General features: G+C 56.6%; 1 long non-coding RNA gene across 2 annotated transcripts in view; it reads right to left on the bottom strand.

Annotated features, from left to right (window-relative positions):
* Positions 1-7,531, bottom strand: part of LOC140847405 (uncharacterized) — a 39,112-nt gene extending 31,581 nt beyond the window's left edge. Inside the window, exons 1-3 of one of the 2 annotated variants that reach the window (XR_012127391.1) lie at positions 7,463-7,531; positions 2,748-2,916; positions 199-304 (exon numbers count right to left, since the gene is read on the bottom strand). This is a non-coding gene — a long non-coding RNA (uncharacterized lncRNA). Of the gene's footprint in view, positions 1-198; positions 305-2,747; positions 2,917-5,804; positions 5,919-7,462 lie in introns of those variants that run through there. The other variant, XR_012127392.1, reaches the window with a different exon arrangement.
* Between the last annotated feature and the right edge of the window lie 2,692 nt (positions 7,532-10,223).

Raw genomic sequence — 10,223 nt, 5'->3', positions numbered from 1 at the left:
CCAGTCACGTCAGACTTCAGTCATCGTCTGTAATCCCCTACCGACCTTGCAGAGGAGGCAGAGCAAAGCTAATGGACTTTCTTCAGAATTCAAAGCCAGCAAGGTAGGGGAAGCTAGCAGCAATTTGATCCCCCTCAGGCCAGTTCCCGGGAGGAAGGTCTCTGAAGGGCCCGTGGAGCCACCATGAGCAACACTTACCGTGATGGGAGGTGGGGCAGAGGTCGCTAGATTGAGCTTGAGACCCGGCTGGGAACAAAGACGGATCCAGGGTGGTGGCGCTCCCGGCAGAGGCAAAAGCAAACCTCTAGAGAAAAGTGAGCTCAGTTTAGGCCTCCAGGTTGCCCATAGATTCAGATCAATCAAAAAGAAACACCTCACAAACTTCACTAAAGTATACAAGGAAACGAAGCACTGTGCCTCTGTCGGCAGAAATACGAACAGGCTGGAACCCTTGGGGACTTCTAAAATTGACGGTCAGACAGAACATGGGAAATAGAAATGTGTAAAGAAAAGATGGGATCACAAGACTGAGGCAGCAGGAAGAGAAGCTGCGAAGGTGATCAGGACTGCAACTCTGTGGGAGTCTATGGTGACTTAAAAATAAAAGGTTTTTGAAAAATGACCGGAAGGGGACTGCTCTCCTCCTAGAGACGGCCATTAAAATCTCTCGCTTGGGAATTTGAGCTGCCTTGGGAGCCCTCACTCCCTGATCCTCCTCCACGAACCCACCTTCCATCTCCCCGGTCGCTCGATCTCCCGCCCAGCACGGGCCTCCGATTTGTTACTCCTCCAGGACTATCAAGGCCTTTTCACGAATAATGAAACCAGCTATGACAACATCACAAATCATCTCAAGATGCTCACCCTTCCCCAACTCTACAGCAGTGGCCTCTCCAACCCCAGAATCTGCGCCCCCTTCCAGCAGGAAGTAGCTAGAGAATGAGATTCTACACCCAGTTCCCCAGAGGCCCTATTAAGAAAAGATGAGAATGAAGGCAAGTTCTGGCACGCTACGATGCCCATCACTTAAGATCCAATCACCAACGCAGAACACACCCTAGGCCTATTCCTTAAAAACGCACTTCCTTTCGTAACCACGAATCTAAAGCCTGCAATGGCAATAACTACATACCTGTCGATAATCATCCTAAATGTAAATGGTCTGAATGCACCAATAAAAAAGACACAGTCACACACACACACACATACAAAAAAAAAAATGACCGGAAGGGGAAAAAAGTCACTTGAGAGGAAAAAAACAACTTGTAAATAGACATACGTAAAAATACTGCTGGCCAATTTGCATTTATAGGTCCAAATGCAACATCCCTTTTCATTATTTTAAATCTACTTGAAGAAACACCAACTACGTTTCATAAAGAGTTCTGATTTTATACCCTATGATAGCATGTTTCATCTTTTTCATGTTCTTGTGTTTTTACTACATACTCATTTCCATAAATATGTAAATACTCCTGTAAGTTTTTAAACTTTACATAAATTATACTGTATTGTATAGATGCTTCTGCAATTTGGTGGGGTTTTTTGTTGTTGTCGTTGTTATCATTAATCTACAATTACATGAAGAACATTATGTTTACTAGGCTCCCTGGTGGAGTTTTTTTATAGACGTTTTTTAGAGCCATTTTAGGTTTACAGCAAATTTTGGCTTGCCCTACCTAGGACTGCAAAATCTACAAATGCCATTGGCCAAATTAACTGATTAGAGGACAAAACCCATATTATAATTTCAATAGATGTCAAAGAAGCACTTGATAAAATATTCATCATTTTAAAAAATGGCAAACTATGAACAGAGGGGGACTCTCCTAATCTGATAGAGTCTATGTACAAAATATCTTTCTATAATCTGATGGAGAATATCTGTTACGGGGAAGCGTTGTGTATTTTCCTCCGTTCTTGTCCCTGCTGCAACAAAGAATTGAAGGGCAGAGAAATAGTAATGAAGCAGAGTAAAAGTTTTACTTAAAGTTACTTAGAGGGAGGAGCTAAGATGGCGGTGTGAGTAGAGCAGAGGAAATCTCCTCCCAAAACCACACATATTTTTGAAAATACAACAAATACAAAAGAGAGACCAGAAGACTCAGGACAACAGCCAGACTACATCCACACCTGTGAGAACCCAGCACCTAGTGAAGGGGGTAAGATACAAGCCGCAGCCCGGCGGGACCCAAGTGCCCCTCACCCCAGCTCCCGGCGGGAGGAGAGGAGTCGGAGCGGGAAGAGAGAGGGAGACCAGGACTGCTAAATAGCCAGCCCTAGCCATCCGTACCGGAGCGCAGACACAGTGCCTGCTTGGGGTCCTGAAAACTAGGGAAACAGGACAGTCAGACCTGTGAGTGGGTCCCCGCAGCCAGCACCCCAGGGACAAAGAAAAGCGAGTGCTTTTTGAAAGTCTTAAAGGGACAGGGACTCTAAAACTGGACGGAAGCACCCCGGGACACTTAGCCCAGCAGCTGGGAATCCCACGGAACTCTGGGCACTCTAACCCCCTGGGCAGCAGAGCTGCTTCTGTAATCACCTCTTGTGATCAGGAAGCTCCTGTACAGCTTCTGTGATCCTGGTCTGGGACAGGAGGATCAGGTGGGCGACCTCCAGTACACGAAACTGCTTCCCACACACACGGACTTTGCTGTTTACAATGTGGAGGACTCAGAAGCAGTGCCCCCAGGGGCACCGTCCCTGCGCTGCGTGCTGTACCGGCAAAGGGGTCAGATAGACGGTACCTTCGGGGCCCTCCTCTAGCCTCATGAGCTCTCTCCACTCTTGCATGCCAGGGTCACAGGCTGCCATGTCCTCAGCCTCCCTCGAGGCCTTCTCAGCTTTCTCCAGGTGCTTCCTCCCAGGCGGCATCATCTGGAGGTGTCTTCCGCGGTGGACACAACTGTCCTGCACCTTGTGGACCCAAGCAAGCACACGTTAAAGGAATGGGGACACTGTCAGTGCACGATGCCGGGCATCGACCCTTGGCGCACTTCAGACTACATGTCCTCATGGCTCCTCTTGGACCAGGAACGGACAAAGCAGATGGTGATGGCGGCCCCTACCCCCAGTCCCCACCCTGACATCAGGGGCCACCCCCTATCCCATGGGGTCCCCCGAGGACACTGTAGGGACAGCACCTCAGGGCCCGAAAGCCAACCCCCGCCACACCCCAAGCCTCGCTGAGGAGCTCCCCGTGCCCACCCACTGTCCCCGCCGGCTTACGCTTCAGGAGCCCCACTCCCACCGACACTGGCCCACTCACCCCTCAGGAGTCCCACCCCAACCAACCCGGCCCTCTCACGCATAAGGAGCCCTGCCCCAACCACTCACGCATCAGTTGCCCCGCCCCTGACCCGTGCACTCATTCCTCAGGAGCCCCACCCCCGACATGGCCCACTCACGCCTCAGGGGCCGCTTCTCCTAACCGCTCACGCCTCAGGAGTCCAGCCTCCGCTGACCCGGCACCCACACCCCTCAGCAACCCCACCCCCACCCAGCTCACGCCTCAGAAGCCACGCCCCCGGACCGTGCATGTTTCAGGAGCCCCGCCTCCAACGGCGGGTTCACTCCTTTTGAGCCCATCCCCGCCGTGGCCTGAGGACACCTCAGGAGTCTCAGGAGCCCCGCCCACGCCAACCCTGGCCTGGTCACGCATCAGTAGACCCTCCCCCGCCACACCAGTCCTTAGGATCCCCGCCCCCAGGCCCGCTTACGCCTCAGGAGCCCCATCTCCACAATACTCACGCCTCAGGAGCCCCGCCGACCCCACCACCCTCTCATGCCACAGGAGCCACACCACCTCACCGCTCACGCCTCAAGAGCCCTGTCCCTCACCACTCACGCCTCAGGAGGCCCACCCCTGCCACCGCTCGCTCACACTGCAGGAGCCTTGCCCCCACTGGAGCCCGCTCACTCCTTAGCCCCCACCCCGCCCCCCACTGCATCCCACTCTAGCCTCAGGGGCCTTGCCCCCACCACCGCCCGCTCACACCTACGACACCCCTCCCAGCCCGCTCCCGACTCAGGTGCCCTGCCCCCACCACGGCCGGCTCACGCCTCAGGAGCACCATCCCCACCTCACCGCGCTCACGCCTCAGGAGCCCCACCCCCGCCAACCCCAGCCCACTCACCCCCTGAGACCCGCCCCAGCCCAGCGTAAGACTCAGAAACCATGCCCCCAGATTACGCATGTTTCAAGAGCCCCAACCCCATTGGCGGGTTCGCCTCAGGAACCCCATCCCCTCAAGGCTCACACCTCAAAGGAATTTCAGGAGCCCCGCCCCTGTCCCACCCACTCATGCCTCAGGAGCCCCGCCCCCCCTCACTCAAGCCTCAGGAGCCTTGCTGCCAACTCGGCCTGCTCACACCTCTGGAGCCCACCCCTACCAACTCTGCCTGCTCACACATCAGGAGCCCTTCCCCCACCAACCCCAGTCCACTCACGCCCAAGGCCCTGCCCCGCCCCTGACCCACCCACTCTTTCCTCAGGAGGCCTACCCCCGACGCAGCCCACTCACGCTGCAGGAGCCCCGTCTCCACCACTCAGGCCACAGGAGCCCCTCCTCCCCCGGCCCCGGCCCACTCACCCCTCAGGAGACCCACCTCCACCCAACGTACAACTCAGAAACCACGCCCCCAGACCACGCATGGTTCAGGAGCCCCGTCCCCATCGGTAGGTTCACGCCTCAGGAGCCCCGTCCCCGCAGGGCTCACGCCTCAGAGGAGTCTCAGGAGCCCCACCCCTGCTGCAGCCCGCTCATGCCTCATCAGCCCGGCCACCGGCCGCTCACGTCTCAGGAGCCCCGCCCCCACCAACCCTGGACCGCCCACTCTCGCATCAGGAGCACCTCCCCCACCAGCTCCGGTGCGCTCAGACCTCAAGAGCCTTGCCCCGCCTGCTGACTCCTCAGGAGTACCCCGCCCCTTAGCCCACTCACGTCTCAGGAGCCCCTCCACCTCGCCACTCACGCCTCAGGAGGCCTGCCCCTGCCGCACCCGGTTCTCGCCACAGCAGTCCTGCCACCGCCGCCCGCTCTAGCCTCAGGAATCCTGCCCCCACCACTGCCCGCTCACGCCTCAGGAGCCCCTCCCCCGCCAACCCCGGCCAGCTCAGATCTCAGGAGCCCTGCCCCCACTGCTGCCTGCTCATGCCTCAGCAGCCCCCACCCTCAGCCCCCTGACGCCTGAGCCTCGCCCCACCCACTGACACCTCAAGCGCCCTGCCCGCTCATTCCTTAGGAGCCCTGTCTCCCCACCACACACGCCTCTGAGCCCCGCCTCTGAGCCCCGCCCCGCCGTGGCCTGCTGACTTCTCAGGAGGCCCGCCCCCACAAACCAGGGCAGCTCCCACCACAGGAGCCCTGCCCACTCCAAGGCCCACTCACGAATCAGGATCCCTGCACCTGCCACAGCCTGCTAACCCTCAGGATCCCCCGACCCCTGGCCCACTCACACCTCAGGAGCCCCCTGCCCACCAAAACCGGCCAGCTCACTCATCAGGAGACCCTCCCCCATCAACCCCGGCCCACTCACGTCTCAGGAGCCCTGCCCCCACTGCGGCCTGCTCACCCCTCAGGAGTACCCCCCCTTGGGCATCTCACGCCACAGGAGCCCCAACACCTCACCACTCATACCTCAGGAATTCTGCCCCCACCACTGCCCGCTCACGCCTCAGGAGCCTCTCCCCCACCAACCCCGGCCCGCTCACGTCTCTGGAGCCCCGCACCCGCCATAGCCCGGTTACGCCTCAGGAGCCCCATCAACTCGCTGCTCACGCCTCAAGAGCCCCATCCCCTTACCGCTCACGCCTCAGGGGACCCACCCCTGTAGCGGCCCGCTCACGCCACAGGAGCCCTGTCCCTGCTGGAGCCCGCTCACTCAGGAGCTCCGACTCCGCGGCTGCCAGCTCACGCCTCAGGAGCCCCGCCCCCGCCACGGCGTTTTACCCTCAGGAGCCCTGCCCCCACCAACCCTGGCCCGCTCATGCATCAGAAGCCCCACCCCCAGCCCACTCAGGCCTCAGGAGCCCTGCCCCGACCAACCAGGCGGCTCAGTCCTCAGCAGCCCCGCCCCTGCTGGAGCCTGCTCACTCATGAGCACCAGCCCAGCAGAATTCCCGCTACCCTCAGGGGCCCTGCCCCCACCAACGCCACCCCACCTCCACCACAGACCAATAACGCCTCAGTAATCCTGCCCAGCCAACCCTGGCCCGCTCAGAGCTCAGGAGCCCCGCCCCATCCAACCCCGACCCGCTCACTGCACAGCAGCCCCGCCCCCATTGGAGCCCGCTCACACGGGACCACCGCCCCCCTCAGAATCCCACTCTAGCATCAGGAGCCCTGCCCCCGCCAACACCGGCCAGCTCACGCCTCAGGAACCCCGCCCCCATCCTTCTCACTTCTCAGTAGCCCCGCCCTCGGCCCCTTCACGCCTCAGAGGCCTGCCGGCTCATTCCTCAGTAGCCCCATCTCCCCACCACACACGCCTCAGGAGCCCCGCCCGGACAAACCAAGGCTGCTCCCACCTCAGGAGCCCTGCCCCTGCCGTGGCCCACTCTAGCCTCAGGAGCCCTGCCCCGACCAAACGGGTCACTGAGTCCACAGCAGCCCGCTCCCAATGGAGCCCGCTCACTCAGGAGCACCACCCCCACTGAATCCCACTCTAGCCTCAGAAGCCCTGCCCCCGCCGACACGGGCCCACTCACGCCTCAGGAGCCCCTGCCCCTTAGCCACTCATGCCTCAGGAACCCGCCCAACCAACCCCTGCCCACAGCCCGCCCCCGCCGCACCCTGCTTACCCCTCAGGAGCCCCACCCACCCACTCATGCCTCAGGAGACCCATCACCTCAACGCTCATGCCTCCCGAGCCCCATCCCCATACCACTCACGCCTCAGGGGGCCCACCCTTGTCGCAGCCCCCTCACCCCACAGGAGCCCCGCCCCTGCTGGAGCCCGCTCACTCAGGAGCACCGCCCCGCATAATCCCCCTCTAGCCTCAGGAATCCCTGCCCCCACCAACCTCAGCCCTCTTACGCATCAGGAGCCCCGCCCCCAGCTGGCATACGTCTCAGTAGCCCCGCCCCCGCCAACGCCGGCCCGCTCACGCCTCAGAAGCCCCATCCCCACCGCGCCCCGCTCACGCCTCATGAACCCAGACCCCGTGCACACCTTGCCTGCACAGCGCCACCCGCTACCACCGCCCCCTGACACGCCGAGGAGCCCCCGGTGTCCACCCCGCCATCTCGGCCCCATCCCTGGCCCGCTCACGCCTAAGGAGGCCCGTCCCCCTCCCGCCATGGCCACGCAGCGCCGCCCGTCCTCCCCCGTGACCCCTGGCTGCGCCAAGGATCCCTCTGTCTGCCCCCGCCACCCCCGCCCCACCCCCAGGCTGCCCCGCACCCCAATCCCCGGCCCTGTCTCTCTGGCCTTCCCTCCGTCCCTCCCACCTGCACTGCTACCTCAGCGCCATTCCCCGGTGGCCTCCGGTCAGCCAGGAGCCAGCCGCTCAACTGCGAGGGAACTCCGCCAATTGGCCGGCACAGTGCGCATGCGGGAGGCGGAGCGTCGGCTAGACCACGCCCCTGGAGTGACTACGCCACCGTGGCGGAGGCTGGGGGCCCGGGGCAGGGCTTTTCCGGTTCCTGTGTTCAGAGACGTCTCACAGGTCGTCTTTCTGGAAAATCACAGAAGGAACTGGGAGTGTGGAGCAGGCGCTTCAGCCTCCACCTTCCTGATGAAGGAGAGTCTACCAACTCCAGTCAGTTCCCTCCTGGGGTCCTTCCCGCCTGCCCCCGCCCCTTGCAGAGGAACAGCCATCCCCCTGATTGTTCTCTGTAAACCACCTCCCTCCATTTTCCAGGTGTTTCCAGAGACCCACGTGTGCATCCGTAAACAGGGCTGCCTACTGCTGTCTCGCCTGGCATTACAGTAAACTGGGTCACGTTCTGTGCAGTTTTCTGCCACTTCCTTTTTTCCAGTCAACATTGTGTCACTAGCAGGACCTTCATGGTTCCATGTAGCCACAGTGCTTCCACCATCCCTGCTGTAGCATGTGCCACTGTGGAACCACTCCTACATTCACTCACCCATTTTCTTGTCTGTGGACATCTGGACACCTCCCGCTTCAGAGGCCTTGACCAAAGCAGGGATGCTACAAATATGCTGATGCCTGGCACACGTGCATATATGCTTTGCAGTGTCTAAAGTAGTCAAGGAGTTTTAAGGAATTTAAAGGACTTTAGGCCTCTATTGCTAGGTCACAGGCTAGGTGAGGATTGGGTTGTGGTTTCCACCTTAAGACTCCACCAGCAGCTTGAGCCCTGATTGTTCCACACACTCACCAGTAGTTGGGATAATCAGATTTCTTAACATTGCCATTTTAGTGGGTATAAAATCACACGGGGGTGGGGGGAGGGTCCTCTCTTGCATTTCTCCGAAGGCTAATGGGATTGAGCTCCTTCTTACGCTGATCGGCCATTGCAGTGTCCCTGTGCATGGCGTACCTATGTGGGTGACATGACCACTTTGCAGTTGGGCAGGGCGAACTTCCTCACAGCTTTGTGGAAGCGTTTCATATATTCCAGATATCAGTCTTTATGACAGCATTCTCCTTTGCCTTTTTATTTTCACTTGTCTTTCTTTTTTTCTTTCCTTTTTTATTAAAGTATCATTGATACACAATCTTATGGTGGTTTCACATACACAACACAGTGGTTCAACATTCACCCATATTATCAAGTCCTCACCCCTTCCATTGAGGTCACTGTCTATCACCTAGAAAGATGATACAGAGTCACTAATTGCATTCTCCATGCTGTACTTCCATCCCCGTGACCTACCTACATTGCGACTGGGAACTGCAGTGCCCCTTAATGCCCTTCTCCCTCCCCACTCACCCTCCCCCACCTCTCCCCTTTGGTAACCACTAGTCCCTTCTAAGTGTCTGTGAGGCTACTGATACTTTGTTCCTTCTGTTTTGCTTTGTTTTCATACTCCACAAATGAGTGGAGTCATTTGGTATTTGTCTTTCTCTTCCTGGCTTTTTTCACTGAACATGATACCCTCTAGATCCATCCATGTTGCTGCAAATGGCAGGATTTCTTTTCATGGCTGAATAATATTCCATTGTGTATATGTACCAATTCTTCGTTATCCATTCATCTATTGCTGGACAATTAGGTTGTTGCTTCCAAATCTTGGCTATTGCAAATAGTGCAGCATTAAACATACAGGTGCAGATGTCTTTTCAAGTCAGGGATCTTGTTTTCCTTGGGTAAACTCCTAGGAGTAGAATTCCTGGGTCAAATGGTATTTCTATTTTTGGTTTTTAGAGGAACCTCCATACTGCTTTCCACAACAGTTGAACCAATTTACATTGCCACCAACAGTGCAAGGAGCATTCCCTTTCTCCGCATCCTCACCACCATTTGTTTTTTCTTGTCTTTTGGAGAGTGCCCATCCTAACAGGTGTGAGGTGATATCTCATTGTGGTTTTAGTTGGCATTTCCCTGGTGATTAGCATCAGCAGGAGCATGATGTGGAGCATCTTTTCCTGTGCCTGTTGGCCATCCCCATTTCTTCTTTGGAGAAGTGTCTGTTCGGGTATTCCGCGCACTTTTTAATCAGGTTATTTGTTTTATGGGTGTTGAGGTGCATGTGTTCTTTATATATTTTGGATGTTAACCCCTTATTGGCTAAATTGTTTACAAGCATATGCTCCCATACTGTAGGGTGCCTTTTCGTTCTGCTATGGGTGTCCTTTGCTGTACAGAAGCATTTTAGTTCAGTGTAGACGCATTTGTTCATTTTTGTTTTGTTTCCCTTGCCCGAGGAGACATGTTCAGGAAAAAGTTTTTCATGTTTATATTCCAAGAGATTTTTGCCTGTGTTTTCTTCTAATAGTTCTATGGTTTCATGACTTACATTCAGGTCTTTGATCCATTTCAAGCTTACTTCTATGTATGGGATTAGACAATGATCCAGTTTCATTCTCTTGCATGTAGCTGTCCAGTTTTGCCAACACCAGCTGTTGAAGAGGCTGTCATTTCCCCCATTGTATATCCATGGCTCCTTTATTGTATATTAATTGACCATATATGCTTGGGTTAATATCTGGACTCTATTCTGTTCCATTGATCTGTGGGTCTGTTCTTGTGCCCGTACCAAATTGTCTTGATTACTGTGGCTTTGTAGTAGAGCTTGAAATTGGGAAGCTGAGAT

The sequence above is a fragment of the Manis javanica genome, chromosome X (assembly GCF_040802235.1).
Source record: "Manis javanica isolate MJ-LG chromosome X, MJ_LKY, whole genome shotgun sequence".
Lineage (NCBI taxonomy): Eukaryota > Metazoa > Chordata > Mammalia > Pholidota > Manidae > Manis > Manis javanica.
This window is presented reverse-complemented; position numbering and strand designations above follow the sequence as displayed.